The sequence below is a fragment of the Saimiri boliviensis genome, chromosome 2 (genome assembly GCF_048565385.1).
Source record: "Saimiri boliviensis isolate mSaiBol1 chromosome 2, mSaiBol1.pri, whole genome shotgun sequence".
Taxonomy (NCBI): Eukaryota; Metazoa; Chordata; class Mammalia; order Primates; family Cebidae; genus Saimiri; species Saimiri boliviensis.
Window position 1 is genome coordinate 48,190,173 of NC_133450.1, and position 11,228 is coordinate 48,201,400.

General features: G+C 39.1%; 1 protein-coding gene and 1 long non-coding RNA gene across 6 annotated transcripts in view; both read right to left on the reverse strand.

Annotated features, from left to right (window-relative positions):
• Positions 1-11,228, reverse strand: part of STXBP6 (syntaxin binding protein 6) — a 248,897-nt gene that overhangs the window by 134,853 nt on the left and 102,816 nt on the right. The window lies entirely within an intron of this gene.
• Positions 726-11,228, reverse strand: part of LOC141583560 (uncharacterized) — a 36,869-nt gene continuing 26,366 nt past the window's right edge. The window contains exon 2 of the long non-coding RNA XR_012516215.1: positions 726-11,130. This is a non-coding gene — a long non-coding RNA (uncharacterized LOC141583560). The remainder of the gene's footprint in view (positions 11,131-11,228) is intronic.

Below are 11,228 nucleotides of genomic sequence, written 5' to 3' on the forward strand. Positions count from 1 at the left end.
CTACTGGTTCGCTCTGCTCCATTAGTCCCAGACTCTACTTGAACACTTACTGTTTGTTTTTCAGAACTGTTGTTTCCTGCTCCCCCTCCTCCTCACATATGGATCACTGGCCAAAAACAAAAACAAAAACAAACTATTATCATCAGATGCACCAAAACCAGGTTGGCATGCCCTTTGGATGCTGAGTAATGCCACCTTCAGAAAGAAGAGATCACTAGTTTGAAGAAAGGAGGAGAAATAGAAAATATACACATAGGAAGAATGTGAAAGAAGAAATCCCTTCACTCTGCAAATAAATCTAAACTTACAGATTAGATTTGTATAGAATCTTACATATTAGATTTCATCATATCCAATTCACCACTGATTGTCAAAAGGTACTAACATTTGTTTAACAGGTACCATTATTTATGTAAAAGTGAATAAGGAAAGAGACTACCAATTAAACCATGACACACTTTTTAAATACATACTTTCATATTTACTAAGGGTTCTTTTAGACTTAGACTTATATATCATGTTGCTCTGTTCCTATAACTTTATATATACTGAACAGCATAACCTTTTTGAAAGCAGTTTACGGGGCAATTACATTCAACCTATCTTAATTGAAGTGATGACAATATGAGCAGTTACACCCAATCTGCACAGGCAATCACAATTATGTGATGACTGCCACCTGGCTAGCCATTTAAACATGTCACAGATTCTAAGATGCATGCCAATTTCATTAAATGTTTTACATACACACACACACACACACACACACACACACACACACACACATTTATATATACACACACACCTATATATATACACACACACATCTTCGAAACATATAAAATACAGTAATTTATATTATCACTTCTGACCATAGCTGATATGTGTTTTAAACAAGTATACATAGCAACATGAATAAAGAAATGTAAGCAAATATTTTCTTGGTTATGTTTAAATAGTACTGTTTCTGACATTAAGCTTAATTGCCCATGTGAATGCACAGATGCAGTCATTTGGCTAAGGTTAAAAGAAATTACCTGCATATATTCAGGTTTTCAGGGATTTTGGTAATCATTTTGCTCCCAGTAATCTGGGTTTTATGGATGGAAGGTTTCAAAACTACCAATCAAAAATCACTTAGCCTTTTCCACTTTGCAAATGCAGCAATGTGTTGATTAGGTGCAAAATTATATACAAGAAATCTGCCTGGCTTTATAGGGGGAAGAAAACCATTCATCTTGTTTATCTATGATATACACATTGTACAAGACAACAGAAATCACATGAAACTTTTTAGGCAAGGGAAAATGAGATCCTAGTATTTGACTGAACTGAAAAACACAGAATATGCTAGACCCCAGCAGTCCCACTGCTTTTTTTCTCATACAAGAGCAATATGAACCAAAATGTGTGAGCAGATAAACTCCAGGAGAGCTGTTTCACCAGACACTGTCCCTTGGCCACCTAGGTTTAGAATTGCTTATCTCCTAATATCTTTATAATAGCTGACTCAGTCAGGCAAAGATTTCATTTTTCATAAGATTCCATTTCTCTCATCTTTGACAATTTTATCATTATAATACTTAACCATGCTTCATACTTTATCCCTGCTAAAAAAGTAATACTCCACTCCAAGGCCCTTGTTTGCTGTATGGTAGACACTGCTCCTGTAATAATTGTTAAGGCTTATAAAATCAATACCTACACCAAATCCCTTTTCAGATTCTAAGGCCCAGAGAAAGCCATTCTTTCCATTTTAGTGTAAGAAAAGGAACCCCACTCCCTCCACAAAAAAACCCCACAAAATAAAGTTAGTTCATTATACCAGTGCTAGACTGCGTTATAAAGAATGACATTTAAATTTTTTAATGTTGTTTATTTGTTTTTAATGGAAGCAAGTCGGCCCTCACCCTCTGCCCTACTGGAAACAGGCCAGGGGTCCTCCATAATGACCTGCTCTCTTAAGCTTTCAAGAGGATCTTAAACATGGAGACCCTGCCAACTGGGTAGACATTCCTATCAGAAAACTCACTTTGCTGGTTTGAGGCACCTAACATATATTCAACTTGCTCTATTAAACCACTGTGGTGGTGTAACAAAGGCAGGGGGCTGATGTCCAAGGGGAAGAAAGATCATTTAAGTAGCCAACTCCAGGCAGCCAGAAGGTGCCATAAACCCACAACTGAAAATAATAATGATAATAATTACATAAGTACAAGGGATTGAAAAGCAGAAAATGAAGTCTAATTATATATCAGAATTCTATGAAAAGAAATTAATCATGTTGCATTATTTGCCTTTGATAATGTACTATTTGGTTTAGATCAAACCACCTATCAAGATGTTTTGCTCCAGTTACCAACTAACATTTAAATCTCCTCTTGATGCTCCTCCAAGGCAACAGAGATACATCAGCAGACCATAGGTACATATGGATTGCAGCTCTTAGTGTTTGAATACCTTTCTGACTCCTATTCTAGTTTGAGAAGTCTTGACTACAACCCTAAATCTGTTAGGCAAGCTGAAGGGCAATGGGTTCCTCTGAAACAACATAAATAAAGGAAAGATTTTAGCAAAAGTTTCAATTAGATGTGGTTACATCAGATTTTTTCAAGTATATCTACATTACTTTTTTTTTTTTTTTTTTAAGAGTTACAGTCCTGCTGGTCTAACCTGAGAGGTGAAAACTGAGAACTTTCTGCTATTCTGCCTATGATGATGGCCATTCTCTCTAAATGAAAGCTATCAAGATACGTTTATTGAATTCCTATGTATACTTCACATGTACTGTATCATGATGTTGCAAGTCTGTGATTCTAGACCATCGCTATCCAATAGAAACAAAATGTGGATAACCTTCATTTTCTAATAGCTACATTGAAAACTACAAAGAAACAGGGGACATTAATTTCATTTAATCTAACATGCAAGAAATATAAGGTTATTGAGTTATTTTACTTTTTTTTTTGAGATGGAGTTTCACTCTTGTTACCCAGGCTGGAGTACAATGGCGCGATCGCGGCTCACTGCAACCTCTGCCTCCTGGGTTCAGGCAATTCTCCTGCCTCCGCCTCCTGAGTAGCTAAGATTACAGGCATGCGCCACCATGCCCAGCTAATTTTTTTGTATTTTTAGTAGAAACGGGGTTTCACCATGTTGACCAGGATGGTCTCGATCTCTTGACCTCGTGATCCACCCACCTCAGCCTCCCAAAGTGCTGGGATTACTATTTTACATTTTTTATACCAAATTTTTAAAATCTTGTGTGTATTGTAGACTTATAGCACAATTTAATTAGGATCAGTTTTAATTACAAGTGCTTGATAGCCACATAGAGCTAGTGACTGCTGTACTGGACGGCACTTTATAGAACATAACAAACTGAGCCCCAGTCCATACCCTCAAAAAGAAGAGTCCTGGTGCCTGTCCACACGGTATCTTGAAAAGGTGTGTCATTACTGACTTCCTGCTCTCTAATCCCAAATGTCACTCTTTTTGAGAAATCTGACACATGCGTACTTTAATAAAGCTGAGCGAGCATGTAAACCTTACAAATTAACTTTGGAGAGGGATCTGTCTGTCCATCCAATTGGTACCTATTACAGAACACCCAGCTGAGGTAAAAAGGGTAATTTTACCGGAATGGTTCCCAGTATAAGGTATCAAGACAGGATCTAGTATTTAGAAGCAAAGGAGAAGGATGGTTTCAGTTCTAAAACTCTCATCCTTCTGCAGGCACAGGTAACCTCAGTGAAAGTACGATTGCTCTAAGAAACAGGACAAAATATAAGAATTGTGACTATACAAATTCAATATTCATATTGAAAGCATTCTGCCAGACAGTGGTTCCATGGATGAGACATGCATGCAGTATATGATGTGTGATTAACAGGATGTTCATTTTCCCTTTATCCTCAATCTATTATCTATACCTTTTTATTATTGCTCAGCTGGCTTGATGCTGGAAGCCTCTTGACCTTTCAGTCAATAGGCTGACTGCAGACTGATAAGAACTGTGTGTCTAAAAAGTATGAAAAAATAAAAAAGCCTATTTACAGGCTTTTTGTATCAGATTTCTCAAAAAGACTGCTGGTCAGAGATCTTTTGACCTGGATGCAAACCTTTTCCAAAATCATCTTCCTCCCTGTCACCACGGTAACTTCCCCTACTCCACTTTATCTCAGCCCAACCCCAAATAGACGTTAAAACCAAGTAACTACACAGGAAGGGGCTTGGCAGACAGATGTATTTCAATCCAAGAGATGAAAAATTCAACTATAAAATTTGGGAACATAGCCAGTTTCTTTTTTATCCACAAATTTACTTACTAGTACTGAGTATATGCCAGACACCATGCTAGATATTGCATTCACAAAGTTGAGTAATATATGGTCACTAACCTCAAAGTCCCACAATCTAGCGGGAGAGTAGACAAACATAAATGCAGGACAGTGTGACAAGGGCCACGAGAGGGACGCATGAGGACATAATGGGAGTGCAGAGGAGGCCTCATGCAGGCATCTGTGAGAAAAACATGTGAGGTGAGGATGGAAGGATTCATTAAATTCAGCTGGGTGAGGAAATAGGAAGAATATGAAGGTTCAACAGATTAATCAATATGGCTAATGGTGGCATGAAGGTTGTTGTAGAGGTAGGGAAAAGAGTGGCTAGAAATGAGCAGTGGGAGGAGGGAGCAGGAGGTTGAATAGTAAAGAAGTAAGCAGAAACCAGACCATTAAAGGCTTACAAACTTAACCAGAGTTTTGACTTCTGTCCTGGGGCCAACGGGAGCACACCCTGCCCCCACTAACTATGTCAGGTTCACTGCCATGGATATCTAGCCCAGTAGCCCAGCAGTCTGCAGCAATGGGTATCTAGCCCAATAGCCCAGAGTCTACTCTTAGATGTTTGCTCTTTTCTGCTTTGGTCCTCTCTCTTCTTTGGCTTCTTCCTCTCTTTGAGAGAGTGCCATTGTATGTTCTTAACTCGGGGACCACTCGTGTGAAGAGAGCATCCCAGAGACTAATAAGTGAATGTTTCCTTCAGTTTCTGAGAGCCTGTAAGTAGCAGGTACAGGGCATCACACAGGAGCTGCTGGCTGAATGCCAACAGGCTGCCAGGATGTGAATCTGCACAAGTTCCCCCTCAGCAAGTCTCTCTGGGTGATGTGTTTACTTCGATTATTTCCGTGTTTGAGAAACAAGATTGCAAATAGGTGAACTGCTGAGAAAAGAGAATGCAAATCTGCTGTTGGGGACACAGTCGACTTGCAAAAAGCAATGATTTCATGAAACTGCAGGATGGAATTTGACAAAATTCTTAAAAGAAAGTGAAGGGAAAGCGTAAACAGAAGGAAACCAGAAATCAACTTTTCTAACAGGGCCATTTTTGACGCCACTAGTGGATGTCTTGACATGGAGAGTAAAAATGATATCAAGTGCTGTCTGAGCCTCATTTTTACCAGGGAAAACGAGAACCATATTTGAAAGCATACTAGATAACCAAATGCACATTGTCAACAACTCCATCCAGAGATGGAAAACACAGAGCACAGCAGACTCAGGGAACCTGGAATGGGTTCACACATAGTGGGTGAAGGTGGGAAGGAGGAGGTTGCTGAAATCACCACATTCATTTCTTACCACCTGATGGAACTTCAGGGGCCACACTGAGTGGAAGTCAGTGTGCTTTTCAGAAAACTCATTAGAATGCATGAATTACACTGCTTCCAAGAATAATCAAACAGCCAGAATCAAATGGCTGGTTATCTTGTCTCCATGCTTTGCCCACTGACAGTCTGATCTTTTATTCAGGATTTATTGAACACAACTGCCTTTGATCTGAGGTCAGGTAGTGTTGTGAAGGCCATGAAAAGAGCAAATCAATTACTCACAAATGGCAGGTGCCCTCATAAAAGATAATGGGGGTGGTTCATGCCCTTTTGGCCTAGTCCCAGTCCCACAGACCAATATCTATGTGCATATTTAATTGCTCTCAAACTGATAGCTATGTAGCAGAAAAATTAAGACAGGTACACCTACTAGCAGAGAGAAAGGCTTCTTGGCTCACAGGAGAAAACAAATATAAGGGGTCACAGAAAAATATTAAATTAATTAGAATCAATTAAGAAAGGTGAAAAATCAGTTTCACCTTTCAGTTTTAAATCTGAAATCAGTTTCAGAAAGGGGAAATCCTTTTCAGAAAAGGTGTATGCTCACCTTTCAGAACATGGCTGATAGGGTAAGCATCTTGCCCAATCTTCTTTCTCTTCTCTTGTTAACAGAAATCTGATTTTGGCACTGGGGGTGGGGTGTGACACAAGAAGGCTGGGCAATGTGTTTTTAAGCTCACCTTACTCACAACTAGAGTGGCCAATGAAATGCACTTGGAAGTCATTGGGTTTCTGGCAGGACTCCCTGAAATCTGGCCTGATCCTTTTGTCTTCTGCCCTGCCCCTTCTTCCTTCCTGAAAGGCAGGTGTGACCCTGCAGGTGGCCCATACCTGTTGCAACTACAGACAACTGGAGACAGGTAAGGCAGAGGAACAGAGGTACACATGGACTTCTATGGGAAAAAATAAACTGACTTATTGAAGCCACTGCTTATTTGGGCTTTTCCCTGGGTACAGCTGAGCAGAATCCTAACTGATAATTCAAATGTTTCATCAAAAGGAAAACCTTAAATTTTCACATCTTTCAGTTTTATGTTCTTTATGACATTTAGTAATCAAATTCTGAAATCTTCATTAAAAAGGTACTCAATGGAAACTGCCAGGTTTATTTCTAAAGAAGGACATTTGAGAACTTAATTGCTATAGATAATAAAAATCAGGTTTTTCTTTAGAACTGAACTGAGTATATTTAATAAAATATACTGCTGTGTAATTGAATTATAACATTCAGAAAGGAATAAAAATTGTTTCAGTGGTTAGAATAATGTCTATATCTTGACCTTTAAATAAATCACTAAAAATTTTGAACAGTAGGAGCTCTAGCTTTGACTCTGAAGTACCAAGGAACTGAAATAAACACATATTTCCTTATTTAAAAAGAGTAATTTTGTGAGTTGAAATACTTATTTACATATCATTGAAATTCATTGTTGCTTTTTTGCATTAAGCAACATGATTTTCTTAAATGCTTTGTTTTCCCTCCCCAAATAATTTTAAGCAAAAATTACGGTTGATTTCCATTGCTAGTATGTTTTTGTCTTCACCTTTCTCCAAATTTCTTTAGCTGGTCAAAATGTAGCATCCTCCACAAGAAGAGGCCCAGGCTATGCAACAAAACTGTCAATTCAAGGAACTAACGAGTGAAAGCAGGTTGAAAATATGTTTTATCACATTCAAAGATGAAGAAACAGTAAAGTTTGGAGGAAGCTGTTGAGTCCTGCCACCACACAGAAGGGCTCATCCCATCCTCAAGCTTGGGCATGCTGACCACCTAGGAAAGCAGCAAGCTGGGCAGGCTCCAACCTCAGGCAGAGGTAAATAAGCAGCCATTTTTCTTCCTGCCTTAAAACCTCCAAGGAAAAAATTCCAACTAAAGTTATTTTTAAATGCATCATGGTGGTAAAACTCTTATCACACCAGACACATAGAGCCAGGACTCTGCTGGGAGCACTGAGGCGATGTGGAAGAAGGTTTCTTGGGAGCTCATAGTGTTCACCTCAAACAGACTGCACTGCACTTGGCATTCTGTCATGTTCAAATCAAAACTGGAGATGCTGAAACTAGAAGGGGCTTTGGGATCTTTCTGTCCAGTATTCTGGGTTTGCCTACCTAAGTTGTCAATGAGTTTTAAACCAAGGTCTTCAATCCAGGGCTCTCATCACTGTACTGGACTGTGAACACTTACAGCATGAAACTTAAACACGTACCCACTGAACGAACTCCTATCCTAGGTTTTGGACCATCTTCTCCATCTGTTTTGCACTGGACAGTATCCTCCATTGCTTTATGGAAGGCATACTAGAAGAGGTTCTGGGTCATTATATGAGCATGGGGAGTTTGTTTGGAGTATGAAAAGAACAGAACTGGTCGCCAGGCAGCCTGAATCTCAGCCCTGACTCTGCCACTAGCAAACAATAAGATCTTGGAGAGTCTACTCGCTAGGCTTGTATTTCCTGTTGGTAACACGAGAGCAACAGACTCAGTGCTCTCCAAGGCTTTTAATTCAACAAACTGCTTATTAAGTAACTAATCCATGCATGATGTCTTGAAAGCTTTTGAGCCTCCAAGAGCTCACAATTTATGGGCTACAAAAATAATCCTTGAACTTTAGCATGTATAAGAATCAACTAGGAATTTATTTATTTATTTTAGCAGATTCTTGACTCCTACTTTCACAGATCATGGTTTGGCAAGCATGTTGCAATGGACCCCAGAAATCTGCTATTTTCTGAGCATTTGCATTGTTCTGATCCAGTCAGCCTTTGGACCACACCAAAAATCACTACACACGGTGGTTCATACCTGGAATTCCAGCACTTTGGGATGATTGCTTGAGGCCAGGAGTTCAATACTAGCTTGGGCAATATGGCAAGACATGTCTTTATAAAAAATAAATTTAAAAAATTATCCAGGTATGGTGGCACACACCTGTAGTCCCAGCTACTCAGGAGGTTGAGATGGGCAGATTGTTTGAGCCCAGGGATTTGAGGCTGGAGTGAGTTATGATCACACCACTGTACTCTAGCCTGGGTGACACAGGGAGACCCTGTCTCAAAAACAAAACAAAACAAAACAAACACTACCCTACAAACAAGGCAAATTAGGTAACCACTGCCAAGATGCCCATAAACAGATAGATGTCTCCTTCCTTGAAGAAATTTCCTATATTGCAAAATAATAAGAATTTTTAAAATATACCAATAGCAGCTGACCTTTACCAAACATCAACTACGTGCTAGGCATTGTTCTAAGGGCTTTATATATATTAAAAATATACTAACTCATTGAATTCTTCACAAAAGCAGTGTAATAAGAACTATAATCTAGTAAACTTTCTCTAGAAAAGGGAAAGTGACTTCCAGGGAGACAAACTAGATTTGAAAATAATCAAAACAGCTGAAGTCAAGAGAGTAGAACAATGATAAATAGATTAAAGAAAAAGACCTGAAAACATTTATACCAATATCTGGTGGATCAAGACACATACCTTCTTAGAGGAAGTGTGTGGCAATTAATACCTAACAGAAAACCAAGATGTTAAATATCTGAAACCAAAGGAACATAAACTCAACTATTCTTTATTTCAACAAATCTTTGAGTCTACTCTTTACACAAATGTATGAGAGAAACAAATATGAAAAAATGGTAACAGGAGCACCATTTATAGAATATTTTCTATGTTCTGGGCAATTTATGTAAATTTTTATTTTCCTGTCATAACTACCCCGCACAGCAAATATAACAGTACTAGAAACAGTCCCTAACACTTAATGGTCACAGCATTGAGAATGTAGAAATAGATGAAATGTGAAAGAGGGCCCAGGCAAGAGTCCCAGGAGTGTCCAAATTTAAGAAATAAGGTACAGGAGATCTTCAATGGAGACAAAAACAGAAGCAAGTGGTGGGGGAGAAAGATAACCAAGAGAGAATATGGTATGTCTGATGCCAAAAGATATACCATATTCTTTAAGGAAAAAAATTAAGGCACAGAAAGGATTGACTATGTTGAATGTCACTGAGAGATGTGTGAAAGAGGGTTGGAAAAGTGGCCATTGATTTAGGGAACACAGGGGCTCTCCACAGCCTCGTCAGGAACAGCAGTCAAGTAGGGAGGGTCAGTCAGACCGAAGTAAGCTAAAGGGTGAAGGAGGAATTACAAGTGCCCAAGTTAAGTGCAGGTGTCTCTCCAAGAAATGTGAGAAGAGAGGTTGGCAGGGGGCCTGGAGTCCTGAATAGATTATTTTTTAATGGGTGATACAGAAGCATTGTTGGTATACAATGGGAATGATTTCACAGGGCAGATTGGAGAGAAGACAAACGGAAGAGTGATCCTTGAGAAATTAAGAGAGTATGGGATACAGAGTACTTGGGAAGGGGCTGGACTTTGTAAGGAGGGAGAAGATCAAGATGATTGGGCCCAGTTGGATGACAAGACTGGAGCTTTTGTAACTCAAAATGAAAAGGTACATAGTGTGACTAACTAAAAAATTGCTCAGAAGAAACAGTCTAAGAAAGTAAAGGCCGAGTCATGGCAGAGTCAAGTGCTTATCTAGAAAACTGAAAGTGGCCCATGTGTCAGTAAAAGTCTCTCCAAATAATCTAATCTTGCTTAAAAAGGTGAAAAGGGTCTTTTGAAATAGAAAGCAAAGGAGAAAAGTAATATTAATAGAGAGCTCCATATGTGAAGGGAAAGCAAAAGAATTCACAGTTTTCTGATTCTCTGGGACCAAATGGGTTTGAATAAGAAGCTGTGGCTTATGCTCAGATAGGAATGACAGTCATGATGGCAACAGCCCACAGAAAGGAACACAGATGGCATTTTGAAGAAAATAGGGACTGAGGAGCACAACGTGGTAAAAGAGAGTGACGGAGAAGTAAATGAGAACACCCTGAACAATTTCAACAGAATGCCAAAAGGCATTGCATCTCAAGAATGACGAGCAAAGACCAATTACTGACAAGAAGCGTCACTGCCAACTACAGTGGTTAAGAAGTCAGGAATGAGAGGAAGGGTATCATTCATGCATCAGTTACACAAATCAGAGGTGTTTCCACAAACACAACTTCTATCCTTAGACATTAAGCGTTCTTCACACATGGAGAAAACTGACTAAAAATGATGGCTGGGGAATGGGCTGTTCAACTTAATAGTAAATTGGCAGTGATCAGATAAGAATGTGTAATATTATAGCTAAGTTTAAAGGCAAAAAAAGCCCCAATCCACACATTTCCCAATTACAGAATGACATTATCACCTCTAAGCAGTCTTCTTGAATGGGAACACCTTCTTTGTACAGGCCACTTCTCAAGATGTACTTTTCATTTTAAGTTTCCATACTCAGAAGTATCATCTTGTTATATAAACTCGTATTTCCACACAGATTGATTTCTGCCTTCACAAGCATTGCTCAGATTTTCACTAGTGACTGACAGCTTCTCAGGTCAGATCCATTTCCAATCTGAAAACAAACATTAATTTAAAACAAAACGGCAGTCTCCATATGCAATATCCTTTGCTTTAGTATCACACAGAGGGCACAGAGTGCTACATCCATGA